The sequence below is a fragment of the Molossus molossus genome, unplaced genomic scaffold (assembly GCF_014108415.1).
Source record: "Molossus molossus isolate mMolMol1 unplaced genomic scaffold, mMolMol1.p scaffold_m16_p_3, whole genome shotgun sequence".
Lineage (NCBI taxonomy): Eukaryota > Metazoa > Chordata > Mammalia > Chiroptera > Molossidae > Molossus > Molossus molossus.
Genome location: NW_023425366.1, coordinates 62297874 through 62315298, shown reverse-complemented (window position 1 = coordinate 62315298; position 17425 = coordinate 62297874).

Here is a 17425-nt window from a genome sequence, read left to right as displayed (position 1 = left end):
TTATTTCATGTTCTTTTCCCCATCTTTCTCAGTGGTTTCATTTGGCGGCAACTTGAGTATATGTGAGATAGCTGAGTGAGATTACACAAGGTGAAGGAAAAACACTCAAAGTTTTTCTCCCCGTAGAGTTTCATTATAGAAATGCTCTGAAGTCATGGGTGGCGAGTGTGAAAATGCAGAGATGTAGATTGGTTGGTAATCAACTCAATGTTTGTAAGTAACCGGAGATGCGGCATTCTAATCATTCTCTATACCATCCCATGGAAGCTGAGTTTAATTCAGCTAAATGGCCCATGATACGAACTTCACTCCCCTTCAATTTGGTTTCTCCCCTCTGGCGAGAGTTCTTAATCAGAATTTCCTACTATTTAGTAACTAAATTGTAGGTAATAGCACATAATGCAATGATATAGCCATAGGAATTGAAATTACTCAGAGCATTCCATGTCATGTACATTCTACCATAATAATAACACAGTTAAACATTAGTATGAAAAAATAATCTGGTCAGATATTGCAATAAAGCATAAAGGATCTCTTGCCTTTGTTTCTGAAAAAAGATTTAAAAGGTAGATGCTTTTTCTCAAGAAAGTATCTATTTAAAAGGAGTTAGGTGTGAGATTTTCACTCAAATAATAATTAATTATATTTGTGAACTGATTGCTTAATATGTGCCAGATGTTTTGCTAGCATTTTACATACCTTATTTCATTTAATATTCACAACAATTTAATGTCCTCATTATTCATTCTTTGTGAGATGGTTGTCACAAAGCTGCTATAAAGTGGTAACATTAAAACTTCCCCTAATACCTTGCTGGTTTGAGTTAACTTTCTTCTTTGGGTTTACATTTTTGGCTCATATCTTTTGGTTTACCCCTCCTTTTACTGGAGCACAGTCCCAAGTAACTTCCCAAGAAAGAGCATGAGAGGAAAATTCTATGAGTTCTTGCATGTCTGATGATATCTTTATACTTAGACATTTTATTGGTAGTTTGGCTAAATTCTACAGAAGTAAATGTTGAAATTTACTTTTTATCACAAATTTGAAGGCTCCATTTCCTCTCCCGCTTCCGCACTGTCCAGTGTTACTGAGAAGTGGCATTCCAAATTCCTGTTCTCTGTCGGAGAACCGTATGCTGCTTTCTCCAGGAAAATTTTAGGATGCCCTCTTTTTCATAGTGCTCTGAAATCATCACTAGGATATCTTTTGGTATAACAATTTCTATTTATTTATAAAATTTCTCTTCTTTTAGTAGGGTATTTGAAGATGGAACCCAATCTTGTAAACTTTGGAAATTTTATTTTATACTTTACTTTGATAATTTTCTTCTCCCCATATGTTTTGTTTTTTCTATTGTCACATGTTGAACACAGATCACTACCTTATATTTTACATAGTTTCAGCCAGACTTTTCATTTTTTTCCTTCATCATATATATATATATATTCAAATCCATCATTTATGTTTTGAATTCATTAATATTTTAAATTTTCAAGAGCTCTTTCCTGTTTTCTGACTACTGCTTTTTTAATAGCACCTGATTTATGTATTATAGACATAACATAATGATTAAGGGGTTTAAAAATGTTTTCAGTATTTGTTTTCTCTGTGGTCATATATTCAGGTTGATTTTTACTGCTTTCTTGCATCTCAAATGTTTTCCTCAAGTCTGATGATGTTGTTTATATTTAAAAGAAAGACCTCAAGAACTGAAAGGGAAATTTGTGTTTTGGGGATGTGGTTCATGAACCGGGAGGGATTATAGTTGTTGTTTGGAGAGCTGATGCTTATGTTAGAGAAGTGCTGTGTGTCAGAATGTGGTGGTCTTTTTCTAAGCTCATTCAGCCTTTCCAGAGGAAGAATATTTTATTCTCCTTCAAAGGGCATAGAGACCTAATTACTATTGTTTTTGGTAGTATGTTGCATATGAGTCTAGAATTTGTGGGGACTAATATATCTCTTTATTAACTGCATCATTTTATGAATGCTTTTTTAATCTGTGGTTTTGTTCACATTAGTTATTCATCTATGGGCTTAACATCTCTCATAATATTATTGAAGTCTCTTGTGTGCCAATGGACCCTCACTGGATTGTATGCTGGTTGCGCTGAGCAGTGTAGGTGGGATCACTGGTGGGCATTCTCTTAGTGTGGTTTAGCTATTTTTCCTGGCTAAGTAGTACTTAGTATAGGGTCATAACTTTCTGTTTCTTTGCTACTGTTTTAGTGAGGTTTTGGGAAGAACACAGTAAATTCACATGTATGATCTCTGTCTGCAGACCAAAGTTAAGGTTCAATTGACTATTAAATTATTTTATAAAACCTTCCTTTCCTGACTTTCTTATACATTCTGATAGGTCTCTCTTCATAATTCCTATTGTAATAAAATCAATTTTTTATTTGATCACCTATATTTCTTTAATGTTTTTTCACATTTTATTTCAAATTTTTGGCCAAATGATGGCTTATACTTCTTTTGAAAACCCCCAGCACCAATAGTTACGCTGCACAAGTAGTGGATGAGTTGAAAACAGTTGATGATTAATAGGATCCAGGAAATGAAGGAGAAAAGAGACACACACATGATTGATAGTGGAAGCCTTGATTATTTGGTAAAATAACAGCAATATTAGCAAAGGCAGAAAAGTTGGGAAGAGAAGCCAGTGAGTCAATATAGTGGATATTTGTCAGGCCTTTCTGTTTGCACAGAATCCTTGAATATCCTTTCTAGTTTGAGGATATTACCCATACTGACCTTATTAGTCCCTTTCCAAAGCTGAGAGAAATAATTCACTTTCTCAGCCTACTTTAGAGATTGATACAGTCATGTAACAAGTATCATCAGTCAGGTAAGACTTCCATTCAGAAGTGAGCTGTGGAAGAAACTAGGCACAAGGAATGAATCATTTCAGGTACAGGTGGTGGCAGAGACACCTGGCCTTCCAGGGCAGCAGTCAAAGAATGTCTGGTGTCCTGTCCTGGGTGCCCTGGGCTATGTAGATGGGGTCTTTCCTGGGTAGTTCCTCAGTTTGGTTTGAACATTGTTCCTGACTCAGGAGCCTTCGAGCCTGACCTGACCCTTCGGGAATCTTGGACACTCTATATGCATTCTTTAAGAATCCTTTTGTGTCTGTTTGCATCTAAGAACTATGAATGATGAAACAAATAAGAAAAATTATGTGAGTGTGAAATGAGGTATACAATAAGACAGAAGTAGGTATTATAGTTTTTTTTTTTTGGAAGCATGTAAACACGTAAAAAGCAATCCAAGAAAACAGGTCTCTTACAAAAAGTTTAACCAAAGATAAGAAGACAATAGACAGGTAAGTTTAACATTAACCATAATCAAGGAAAAGAAAGGAAACATGGAGCTTCCCATTTTATAATAATATGAACATGGAAAGAACTGGGACTACTGGTCTAATTTTGTTTTGGAGTAAAATGCTTTTATAAATATATGTTCATCTAAACCTGAATACTTGAGAACTCTTTGGGAATTGAGTATATCTCCCTTTTAACTTTTGTCAAGTAAATGTTTGTACTAACTTATGTAACTGCTTATTGACATTCTTTTATTTTTTTCTTCCAACTCTTGACAGAGCATGGAAGAACCCATGCTCTGAGAAGAGGTGTATGCTCACTCTCCTATTACCATGAGTGAATTGGCCTGAATTAAAGCAGCTAAGAAAATACATTGCTTTGGGTGGAACTCCAGTTCCTACCATTGTCTAGGGAGGCTTGGCTAACCTGTAAAGGAAAGAGAAAGATGAGAAGCTAATGTACAATTAGGTAGGGAAATGTATTAGGGAGATATGTTAGGTAGAATGTGGTGATGGGAGTTAAGCATAAGGAAAATAAATTTATTATTATTTTTTCTTATTGATTCTAGGGAGAGAGGAAGGTAGAGGGAGAGAGAGATAGGAACATAGATGAGAGAGAACATCAATTGGCCGCCTTCTGCATGTCCCCACTGGGGATTTTGCCCACAACCTGGGCACGTGCCCTCATTGGGAAGCGAACCAATGACCTCTTGGTGCATGGGTTGACACTCAAACACTGAGCCACATTGGCCAAGCAGATTTATTATATTTTTAAATATGCTTTTATTTATTTTAGAGAGAGAGGTAGGGAGAGGGAGAGAGAAATAGAAACCTGCACCCAAGCACGTGACCTTGACCGGAATTGAACCCTTGACCCTTTGGTCTATGGGCCAACACTCCAACTGCTGAGCCAAACTGGCCAGGCAGGAAAATAAATGTCGATTAGTTTTGAAAATGTTGGGATTTCAAGGGTAGTGCAGTAATGAGGTATAACTAGGAGTATGAAACTGAAGTTTGGGTGGAAATGTATGCTGACAGATAGATAAGAACCATTTACAAGAGGTGATGATTGAAGCCAGGAGAGCTATTTCCAAAGAAAGAAAGTAGAGAGACAGGACAGAGAACCTGGTACTGAGCATGGGTGAAAACCATATTAAGCGGTATTGAAAGAGGAAAAATAGCCAAGAAAGAGAATGGAATAATCAGGTCAGTTAGAGGAGAAGCAGAATGGTATTTCCATGGAAATCAAGGCAGGTTCAAGGAGACACTTTAAAAGGCTGAGATATCCAAGCTCTATTCAGGAATCTAAGGATTGAAAAACTAGAATAGTTATCTTTTAAATTTTTAGTAGATTGGGACGAGGCAGACACAGGTTTTAGGCATTTAAGAAACATAATGAGAATCTAGGCTTAGAGGCAGTTGACATATAGACCACATGTTTGAGAAATTTGAGCAGAAAATGTAATATATAAAATAAGATACTTCTCAGAGTGGCAGCAGAATCTAATGAAGGTATTTTATAAATTGGAATAGACCTTTGTGTGACTAAGAGTACAGGGAAGAAGACAGTAGAAAGAGAGGAACTAAAAATACTGTAGAGGAAGTACTAACTGAAGGAAATGCATATATTGAAAGTCTCCTTACATGGGGAAGTATAGAAACAGAACTTAAAGATATATCTCTTTTGATATAATGCCATACAAAGAATTCAGTTTTAGTTTACTTCAAGGCATAGTACAGTACAGACAGAACCTTAGACCATAGGATTTGGAACTCCAACATTCTTCATCCTCCTCATTTTACAGAACAGACCCCAGAACTGGTTGATCTTCAAGAAGGGGCAAAAAAGGGAACTATCCCCAGGTCACTTTCTCTTTGGTTTATTAATGAACTGAATAATTTAAAAACATGGACATAAAATTAAGGCACAATGAGTAGACGTAACTTCTGGATGCTCCCTTTGTTGTACCAGCTGAGGTACAGGCTAAGCTGCTATAACAGAGTGGACCCAATCTATAGTGTCTTAAGAGTGAAAAAGTGTGTTTCTCGCTCATGGAACACTGTTCAGATGAATGGTACAGGGCTGTCAGAGTAGCTCTGTCACCCAAGGGTGCTCTAGTTGTCCCCATTTCATGGCCAGTGATGGGGACAAAGAGAATTAATTCAAGGCCAACTGTCTATACAGGTGTGACTCAGAAGTTGTAGAAATCCCTTCTATTCATCTCCTGGAGGCTTACATTTAGTCAAATGACCAAGCTAGGAAATATAGTTGTAGCTGGCACCCATTGCTGTTACTGCATTTTATTTATTTTTTAAATGTTAAAATATTTTTTTTTCCTTTATTGATTTTAGAGAGGGAGAGAGAGATAGAAACATTGATGAGAAAGAACATCAATTGGACGACTCCTGCATGCCCCCACTGGGGATTGGGCCCACAACCTGGGCATGTGCCCTAACTGGGATTTGACCTCTTGGTGCATGGGTTGACCTCAACCACTGAGCTACACTGGCTGGACCATTTTATTTATTTTTTAAATAAGTGATTCATTTTTCCTCTTTTTTGTTTTATTTATTTTTTATTGATATTAGAGAGACAGAGGGGAAGGATAAAAGAGAGAGAGAGAGAGAGAGAGAGACATTGATTTGTTGTTCCACCCATTTATGCATTTATTGGTTGATTCTTGTATGTGCCCTGACCTGGGACCAAACCCACAACCTTGGCATATCGATATGACACTCTAACCAACTAAGCCACCCAGTCAGGGCCTGTTACTGCATTTTAAATCCTTCGGTGTTTTGGATAAACATTCTCCTCGTGGTATTACTTAGGTGTTTCAGATGGTAGAAGTAAGGCAATGAAACAGACAAGCAAAATGAATACTTAATGAAACATCACAACCTATTGAATAAATATGAGAGAGACTACACACGAATTTACAGAGGCATCTATTTAAAACAAAAACTCTGTTTGGGTGCCTGTTTGAGTTCCTACCATGCAGCATTTTCAGCCGGTGTGTATCTGTTGTCTCTGAGCAATTAAAATTATTCAGCATCAAAATCTTAGCCCTGGGACCAGAAAAAAGAATCTAAGAAGCAATCACCGAGAGTCTGATTCACAGCAACCACTTTTCCCCTTGGTCTATTCATGCATATTTCAATCGACATTAATGTAAAGTACCTCGTGGGCTCTCTTCTACATGAAATCCTGGTTCTAGGCTTGGCAGTGATCCTGGCACCAGGTTCTAAACGGTCATTCTGGGACGGTGAGTCAGCCCTCCTCAGCTGATGGGGCTCACACGAGGAGCTTGCTGGAGGCAGGTGGTATTGTGAGGCCTAATTCTGTTGGCATTAAGTGACAATTCATATTTGCTACAGGAGCAGTAAATTGCACTGTTTTAAAACAGGAAGTCTGAGTTAAAAGCTGTGTAAAACCATTGTACTGTAGCCAGCACTCCAGGCTTTTCTAATTAGGTCATTCGGAAAAAGATGACCTTTTAGTTTCTGTGCCTCTTTGCTGGGGACACATGTTTCTAATTATCATTTGTATTTTACTTTGCCAAAGCTGTTGACAAGCTGAGCTTTCTTGTGTGTGTGTGTGTGTGTGTGTGTGAGTGCGCGCGCGTGTCCACGTGCACTCTATGATGTTAATAACATTTCTGTGTTCTACATTGGGCAAACAGAAGAAGATGGGAAGAATGTACACAGAAATTTTAATGTCAGAGCAACCAAAAATCATGTGGATTTGCGTGATGAACACATTTGTGATGTCCAAGTGTTTTAGGCCAACTTGACTGCAACTTTGTCTGAAATCACTGCATCAATATTTCTTCTGTTTGGGGCTGACAAGTGTGAACACACAGTGTAACATACAAGGGAGAAGTGAACTTTGGTCCACACTGCGACGGGAAACATAACTGCCGGTCATACTTGAAATTCTGAGCAGGCAAAAGCAAACATCTCCTGATTATCTCTTAAGGCTCACTTGTCCTGTGTGCTGTTTTCGGAATGGTCACAAATACAGATAAATGCTGTCTTCTACGGACCACTGCTTCCAAAAGAAATTCTGAATAAAAGGTCGACATGCTTATCTATGGTTCAAAAACATACTCCATGTTTTAGGAGATAGCCCAAAAAAGAAGACATTCCCTAAAGCTGGCTTTTCCACTGACTTCCTTTCCTCTTTGGAGAAATGTTCTCAATGTGCTATCAGGTTCTTCATCTGAAAGCTGGCAGGACACTGAAGTCTTCTGGTTCCCCGTCTGCCTCCAGGCCTTTCTCAGCTTCAACTCTCCTGGAACATAATGGCCTCTTCTGTGCTGACTCTCTCACAGGGGAACTTGACAAGGAAGAATGGTACCATCTAAATGTTTAATATATAAATTACTCTGGCGGTTTGAGGAAAATGTATGGAAGATGATTTGAAGTTTATTATGAAATTGCTAATAATTTATTCGATTCAATTTTCTCTTAGAAGTTCCACTGTGGGTAATGATGGGCCTCTAATGGAGCAGTGTTGAGTTTGGAAAGGGAGCTGGCAGTCATTGCGCGACAGAGGCCAGCGCCCTGCTGAGGTGCCCGGGGTTGCAGTTCTGGGCAGCAGAGCCTCAGCCAGTTCCAGGTGAGGCTGTCACCCAGGCGATAAGGGGGTTTCTGGATGTGGGCACTCTCTGAAATCTGCTAGTTTTCTTTTTCTGCTCTGGTGATCCTAGAAGATGTGACTGTTCTTTTCTTTAACTCACAGTTGGCAACTATTTACTATTGAGATGTTTATCAATGATTAAAACCAACTGCAAACGGCTAGAAGGAGGTAGACGGTAGGGTTGAACATTGGTATCCCGTAGGCGCTCTTAGCGGTCGAATAGCTTGTTATGGTCATGTTTGTGAGATGGTCATGAGAATGGACCTAGCAGACCTCCAAGTACAGACACTGTAATTGACCAAGTTTCCTCAGCTGTTGCACAAGGGAGTCTATTGCCAATTTTGCACCAAGGCCACACTTTCCAGCCAATAACCCAGCCAGGCAGGGAAACGAAGACAGATTCACGCCTGGGAGGTGCGGGACGTCTCTCACGGCCAACTTTGGCTGGTAGACGTCCCCACGGCCTTGAGGAGCTCCTCTGAGGCTGTTGCGTAGTCCAGGAGGCGTCTTTCTCTCGTCGTCTCGCTCGGGCTGCGGCTTGCTTGTGGCGCTGAGCACTCCCAGCCTCCCCCGCCTCTCTCCCCACTGCTACCTGTACTTGCTCTATTGAAAACCTCAGGTGGGTAATCCTTATGCCCTGAACACAACAGACACTAGGCTGTGGTGCCTTATAAAGCTTATTTTGAAGGCTTGGGGTATTATAAGAGAATAACCATGTGAAAACAGAAAACTTACCACTGTTCCAATCCCAGCAATTCTAAATGCCATCTGCCACGCACATCACAGGGAGCATGCTTCCGACTGGCTGGCTCTTCTCAGCCCCTGGCCTGCTGTGACACTGTTGGGGTCATTTTATCTCCCTTCCAAGGGAGTCCCCTCACATTCGTTCCTGGAAATCCAGGCTGTCTGTCCTTGCCTCCTTCCTCCTTTCTCACCCTGCCAAGGAATTTAGGGTAACACCATACTTGTTTCTCCAGAGATGCTGTTTGAAAAGCCACCTTTCGGCCTTGGAGTATAAAATTCCCTCTTTCAGAATAAGACTGACTTTGACCATTAAAGTGATTTCCCCAAATATGAAGCACTCTGTCCCTACAAAGTTGTATATTGCTTTTACCCTCAGAACAGCGTTTCTCATTGTTGACACTATTGACATTTTGGACCTAATCACTTGTGCTGGGAGATTGTCCTGTGCACTGCTGGATGGCGAGCAGCATGCCAGGAGCACCCCCAGCCAGTCCCGATAACCTGCTCTGGACAGTGCCAGATTTCCCCTGGGAGGCAGAATCTCCCCTGTTGAGAACTGCTGCCCTCCAACAACAGGCACAGGCAACAGGCACAACTTTTACAATAGCATTTTTGTGTCTATGTGGATGGCCGCCTGCTGAGCACATTAGCTATAATGTTAACCTAAAAAAGTGAAGTCCAAGAAAGATTGTGTGCATGAGCTGTGTGCTGTGTGCATGTCTGTGCGCGTATGCGTGTGTGTGTGTGTGTGTGTGTGTGTGTGTGTAGCAGTTTACCTCTAATATGCTGGGAAGAAAACTACCTGATTTATCATCTGCACAATGTTATTGACTAATGCAGAACAAACACTGGAAATTCCACACTCTCTACTAAACCCACCACATAGCCAAAATGTTGAAATGTGTCTAGAATTATATGTTATCTTTCAAAGGTAACAGAAATCTACTTTCATCTTTACTTTTGTTCACAGTGAGGAACCTGCTCACACGACACAGGTGCAAGCTTTCCAGGGTCTCCCTCCTGCGTGTGCGAAGGATGCCTGTGCTCTGCGGCCGTCTCTGGGAGGCCTGCTATTCCTGGAGGTGGATTATGCCTGAGGGAAAGAGGCAGTCTGCCCCTAAAAGTGGCTGGACATTGAGTTCCTGGGATTATGACACATCGCTGCTGCCTGCTGCTTTGTAAAATCCCCACCACTTGATGTTGGCTGATGTTTCCGCTTTGCTGGTGAAGAAGTCTGTTTGCTAGAGTGGCTCGCTGGGGTCATCTGAGTTTTGGCTTTCATTTTACTTGGACCCACTGGCCTACTGATGGGCTCCAATGTTGCTTCCATGTCTTGGCTATTGTAAATAATGCTACAATGGACATAGGAATGAATATATTCTTTTTTAATTAGTGTTTTGGGTTTCTTCAGATAAGTCCTCAGTGGTTCAATCGCTCTGTCCTCTCCATGATCTTTTGATCAAATCCTATGTAATGAAGCAATTACATGTTGATGCAAATCAAAAATAAAACATCCAAATGAATGGCAATACAGCAGTTGGTGTCTGAATTGACAGAATTGGATTATTGTTGAGGGTAAATTTAATATGGAAAGTGCTCTAGGAGGCTTTGGATCTTGGACAAGGCCTTGAAGTTTGGACAGGACATAGATGGGCGGAGAGAAGAGTTTTGCAGCACATACATTAGATGTGTGCCTGTGTTAAAATAGTATGAGTGAAAGTTTGAATCTGGAATCAAATGCTGCTGGGGAGGTGGCCCTGACAGAGAAGGTTTCGGCAAGGAGGAGTGGGGAACAAATTTGGACAGGTAGGATGAGGACCATCCTGTGGTGTTTAGTTTGGGAGCTTCTGGAAATTTCTTACAAACTTTTCTTCTGCAGCTGCAATGTCAGCAGAATAACTGTGATCTGATTTGGGGTGGTACTCACTATTTTAAGAACCAGTTTTACCTAAAGAGTATCACAGGAAAATTTTGTTTGGCTGAGAAGATAACACGAAACAAAAGTTGGTTTATTAAGGCTTTGCTCTCTAAAAATGGGCAGGACATGTGCAAAAGCATACGAATTCCTCTTCTGTGAGTGAAGTGCATGAAACAAAGCACAGGTGAGCAAGAACCCAGGCCAGTGCTCATGGACACTGGGGCATGGCTCAGAGCATCTCACAATGCCAGGTATTCAGTGATGTCTGTAGTGGAAACTGGCCCCTTACAAGTGGTAGAACTTGCATAATTGACTTTTTAAAAAAAATGTATTTAAAAAATATTTTTTCTCTTTATTGATTTTAGAGAGAGAGGAAGGTTGAGGGAGAGAGAGATAGAAATATCTATGAGAGAGAAAATCGAATGGCTGCCTCCTGCATGCCCCCCACTGAGGATTTGGCCCACAACCTGGGCATGTGTCCTGACAGGGAATCAAACCAGCAACCTCTTGGTGCATGGGTTGATGCTCAACCACTGAGCCACTTCGGCCGGGCGCATATTGACTTTTATACTCTATTGATATTAAATTGTCATAGGCTGATTTTATAGATACAGTAAATGTTGGGGGGCTTGCTTTTAGAGTTTTTGATCAAGTTATCCTAAATATGTAACTTTGGGTTCATAAAATTCCAAGTGTCTGAAAAAAACTAAGTTCCAATTTAAAAAATAATCATAAGTGTTATTTCCAAACCTTACCTAAGACAATGCTTTAAGAATAATCTGATACTAAACTGACTGCAGGTTATCTATTCAAACACTGCCTTGTTCCATCAACAGCTATTAAAAGAGGTTGTTTAGCATTGGGGAACCTTTTTGGAGGCATATTTTTTCAATATCTCATTATATTTAATGACTTTACAGTGGAGACAATTATTTAGATTACAAAGGTCAAAAGCTGGAAAATTTTGGAGACATATGGAGGTAAAGCAATTTTTTATCTATTTTTTATCTTTCCCCTTAGGTGAGGGTGAGGTGAAGAACTAGGAAAGAAAAGGAAGCAGAACATTAGATGTCTCGATGAACAAGTGAAGGTTCGGTGATGGGGTCAACCCACCTCGCTGCCACAAACCTGAGGAATCGTTCCTGACGAAAGCCGCAGACAAGGTGCCTTCTCACAGGAGGCTCTATCTCTGCCCTTGCTTTGTCGAGAACACTAGGAGCACATTATCCTACAAACTCAAGGTGTGGCAGGAAGAGTTCTGGAAGTGGAATCCGCCCACCGGGACTGCGTTCAGGAGCCTGGGACAGCGGACTGGTCACGGAGGGTCTGCTCCAGAGTTTCCTCTGCTGTTCGTGGAGACTGCTGCTCGCAGAGGCCCCTCTTCTGCGCCAGTTCCTTGTCGATCTTCTAAACCTATGCTTCCAAAATTCTCTGATGTTTCCTACTTTATCTCAAAAATGTATGATACTTTACACCCATCTGTGTATATTTGTCTTTATAAAAAATATTTTGTTTTTTCCTTAAGAGACTCACTTCATGTTTTCCAGCTTTATTGAGATAGAATTGACATATAATGTTGTATAAGTTTAAGGTGTGCAATGTATTGACTTGATGCACTTATATATTGCAAAATGATTATCACTATAATATTAATGAACACCTCCATCATGTCATATAATTATTTTTGTTGTGAGAACATTTAAGATTTACTCTCCTGGCAACTTTCAAATATAAAAATAACATTTAAAATTAACGAGTCCTGCCCTGGCTGGTTTGGCTCAGCAGTTAGAGCCTTGGCCCGTAGACCAAAGTGTTGAGGGTTTGACTCTGGTCAAGGGCATGTACCTCGGTTGCGGTTCATTCCCGGTCCTAGTAGGGGTCATGTGGGAGGCAACCAGTCGATGCGTCTCTCTCACATCAATGTTTCTCTTTCTCTCTCCCTTCCTCCCTCCCTCCCTCTCTATCTGAAGATGAATAGAAAAATTTCCTCAGGTGAGAATTAAAAAAAAAGATAAACGAGTCCTGTGGTTGCTGGGATAATATGAGCCTCTCTCATTCAAAGATACTTTAGTTTGAGGGCACTGGATTAAACACTGTGAGCTCTTCCCTGCCCTTATCAATCAGAGTAGGGCAGGCTACATTGTAGTAAGACCCAATGCTAAGATTTCAGCGGCTTAAAACGATAAAGGCTGCTTTCTTGCTTATGGCCAGCAGCCCCCACTGGCGGCCGAGGGGCCGGGCAGAGGGAGGCTCCATCTCGCGCTTTCGCAGTCCATGGGGAGACAGGCAGCGCAGTGGAGATGTGGTGGGTTGTTCACTGGCTGCAAATCACTCACATTTTATTGGCCAGAACAAGTCACAAGTTCATTCCTAATGGCAAAGAAGAAGGAGGAAATGCCATTCTGCATAGTTGCAGAAAGATTTGGCAAGTAGGACTAATGACTACTACATCAGCTAAAGTCAGGAATGGGGCAGACACTGTGCCTGGGGAAGAAGAGCTGCTTGGGGCTGTCCCCAGAGGGCTACCGCTGCCCTGAGTCCACGTGGTGGACTCACACAGTGAACTCGCGACTCACTTCTGTTTCCCTTTGCTGTTCACACTCTGCTTCACACTCTCTTTCGCCGAAGAGTGTGTGAGACCTTGAAGACTACCATCACACTGCAGTCCTGCTTCCTCGAGATTACTTCTAGGCATCACCTAGATCGGAGTTCTGGGTTTTCCAATCCTGTAGGTTGTGCAAGACAGTTTGCTGTGCGGCTTTCTCGTGCAGCTGGTTAGGCTTAGTCACTGACGGATTGTACTGTGTGAAAGGGCCACCTTACCTCCAAGTTCTTAAAGGGCACTCCTTAATAAGAGGAGAAGGCACCGCTCTTCTTTTAATACCAATGTTTTGCTCCAAACAGAGGGAGGTGGGCTCTAGCCAGTCAACCGAGGGTCCTTTTCAGTGGCCCTGCATCTCTGACTTCCGGTTGGCTCACAGCCAGGTGCCATCCCAGGTTTGCACTTCTTTCCCTACCTGCAGAATGTCTGTGGACCATGAAGGAACATTTCCTGAACATGTCCTTTGTAACATGGTGCCAGGCTACAGGACATCTGAGGTAGACTGAGCCTCTGTTTGTTTGTTTCTTTCTTTCTTTTTGAGACTCCTGGGATATTAAAAAATAAAGTAATGCCAAGAGAGGATCATAGAAACTGTGAAGAATTTAAAATTGTTGGGTGAAATGCTTCTTTTTAAAACTCTTGCCAGTGTAGCTATGGAAGTCTAGGTATAATCTTATTTGGAGATATAAAAAGTCTAAATTTGACTCTTGTTTTAAATATGAGGCTTATGCCAAATGGTTCTCTTGGATTCCTCATTTCCACTATCCCCATGATAGGTTCTGAGAGTAGGTGTGAGACATCCCATCTGCCCTTGAGACACTCAAAATCAATTTGAGAAGTCAGTGTTAAAAATATAACACAGAGACTAATACAGGTGGGTATGTAATAAAGTGCTTAGTTGTCAATAGATACTAGTGTGTGTTTGAGAGTCCAGAGGGATCACTGTGTGTATATAGACTAATCAGGAGTGGTCGCCTCGAAGATTTTGGATAAAGGAATTTTAGGAGCAACGACACAACAGCAAAATAATATTAACTGCCTTCTATAAATTTACATTCAAATACAACTGGCTCTACTTCACCAGTTTCATTGTTGGTCCATCCTCAGCCAAAAAAAGCCCTGCATCTGAGCTCTTCTGAAATCCTGTATAATTTAAGCCCTGTGTTGCTGTCCCTTTGAAGTAGGCTAATATGTGAACCAACAGCCACTAGGGATGCAGATTTGAGAGCAAACAAGAGACTCTGCTCACTCTTCCCTTTGAGTCCAGGAGGGAGCTAATAATTTTCTTTCCTGGGCATGCAAAACCTAGCAGGAGATGAGCAGTATGGTTGGCAGAGTGGATGCAGGCAAGCCTTCTGGAGGGGCTTCTGCAGCTCTCACGTCTTTGAAGTGAGTCAGGGTACCTCATGTGGATCTGTCCCAAGTGTGGTGGGACCAGACCCACGGAACATCCTCCCTGTAGTGAGGCTGTGAGCATCCCTTACGGCTTTCCTTTTGGACAGCAGGAGCCTGGGGAGCACACCCCATGGAGTCACCAAGTCTGCGAGAGCAGGGGAGAATAGTTACCACCCGTCGAATCCTGCTCCTGCTGCGTTGCTGACTGGCGGCAGGCTCATCAGACTACATTTTTTTCCATTCTAAGAGGATATATATATGTTTTCTTCTTAAAACGAGAGTTAGAATTTTTGTTTGAAAATGAATTCTTAGACTCTGGTTTTAGTTAGACATTTCCATAGGGAACAATAGAACTATACCACAGTTCTAATTTAAAACTTTGCATTGTTGATGAAGTCTTGAATATAACAAGACTAGGCAACCCAAACATCTGTTACTTTCAGTCTTTCCTCCCTCAACTTGCAGCAAACTTGTGGCACTAGTCTTGGAATGTGGACACTGTCTCTGATCAGGATTGGAGGGGGTTGGAATGAATGCACACGAAAGTATAGATAAGGTTCTCTGCTCAGAATTTGTAATGCATCACAGATTGCACTGTGGGTTTCTGAAACAACCCAAAATTGTGGTGGGTTTTAAAGCAGTTTGGAAGAATAGTCCAGCTCTTTGATGCAGGGTATTTAAATGAATATTAGTCACAACATAAAGCTCAAGTTTAAAATTTGTGTCTCCCTCCGTTGACCACACATCAAACTACTTGATATGGAGATGAAATTGCATTTCTCTGGGGGTGGGGGTACGATGCTGTTTTGATGATCAAATGTACTGGGAACAAAGGACCTTGTTAGCCATATTGGGTGTGGTGCCGGGAAGTTTCAGCCAACTTGGCCGTGGACCAGCCATGGACCAGCCGTGGTGGCTGAGCAGGGTGGCTGTTGCTATGAGCAGCCTGTGTTGGGGAAGGTGAGTCTAGGCCTGTGCGGGTGAGGTCCAAAGTCCTAGCACTTGCTGAGCGGGACATGGAATGCACCAGCTGCCTGGCCTTGGCGACTGAGTCGTGGAGCAATGACAGCTCACTCTGCGTCGGCCCAGATAGCCACAGAGACACATCTCACCTTTGTTGTTGGTAAAGGATACATACACAACCTGGGGGAAAATCCCCATATGCCATTATTATTATTATTTTCATTATTATTATTATTATTCCCATTATTCTTTTCTGGCAAAGACTTCTTAAAATGAATATGACATTGAGATGCTTACTATTTAATAAAAGTGCTGTTATACTACAACCTATTAAGAAATTATCATCCTGCTCAATACATTAAAGGCCATTTTCTTCCTTTTTAAAAATGTGCTCTTATACAGCTGTGCTGAGCGGCCTGCAGCCTGGCGAGGAGGAGGTGGTGCTGGGAGGAGACTGTGCGGGGGAGGAAGGACTTACCCTCTGCCCTCCTGCGTCTGATAGCTGTGTCTACAAAATAAATGAACAACAGGCAGATTAATAAGAAAAAAATCTATACAAATTTATTAATGTTATAAATTATGTGCAAGGGGAGTCACAGGGGAAAAAAGTAAATACCTCCCCAAATGATGAGATTTGAGAGCCTACATACCATGTTCGTTGGGAAAAGGGGCAGGGTAGCCTGCTTAGGGGGAAGTAGGTGCTTTTTAGGAGAGACGAAGGGGCCCTTAGAAAAATAGGTGGGAGGTGTGATAGTTTGTGACAGTCTGTCTGAGTGTGGTGTGGACTTCTCAATTCTCTCCTGTGATGAGTTAGTCTTCCCTGGTTGAGGAAACTCCTGGGGGATTTATCACAATTCATTTTATTTTGGAGGATCAGTCTTCAGGTAGATAAGGGGAGTTCAGAGAAAACCTCTCTGCATGTGCTGTTTTTCAAGTTCTTCAGTTCAAAATAACCAATACACCAAAGGCGTATTTTGGGGTGGCAAATACTAGACATTTTTAGCACCCGCACGGTAGTCTTATCTGGCCATCTGCAGTGAGGTCCTAGGTAAGAATGAAGGCTGACCAGGTGAGCACGAAGACCTGGCACTGTATTTAAAAGACAAGGTATAGAGACTTTGGTGTTTGAAGGCAGATGCTCCAGGGAACGTTGGAGTTAAGGGTGGTACAGCAATTGTTTACAAGCCTGTGTGCCCAGCTGAAAGCTTTTCTAGACTGACCAGGTTCCCTCATTTTCAGTGGTCTTAAGTAGTCAGGTCTTCTTGGTCTTTTAGCCTCACTGTGCGGACTTTTTTTTACAGTGGGGCATTTCCCCTTGTTAAGAGGAGTGTTGATCTCACTGGGGGCAACAATGAAGGGGATGTTCAGATTTTCTTCCCCCCCTGCATTCCATGGCATTCTTGGATGTTCTTACCTGCATAGGTCCTCTTTGCCCTTTGGTTTTTCTCTTGGCATTGCTCTCACAGATATGTCACACACACAAAATTATTCTTGAACAGTGTGGGGTTAGGGGTTCCTTCTCCTATGCAGTCAAAAGTCTAAGTATATAATTTTTGACTCCCCAAAATCTCAGTATCCACAGGGGATTGGTTCCAGGATCCTCACAGATACCAATATCCGTGGATGCTCAAGTCCTCCATATACAATGGCACAGATCAATGCATACAGTCAGCCCTCCACATCTGCAGGCTCCAGCCACTGATTAAAAATAGCACAGGTATGCCCTGGCCGGTTTGGCTCAGCGGTTAGAGCGTCGGCCTGCGGTCCCGAGAGACCCGGGTTCAGTTCCCGCTAAGGGCATGTGCCTCGGTTGCAGTTTGTCCCCGGCCCTGGTCGGTTGTG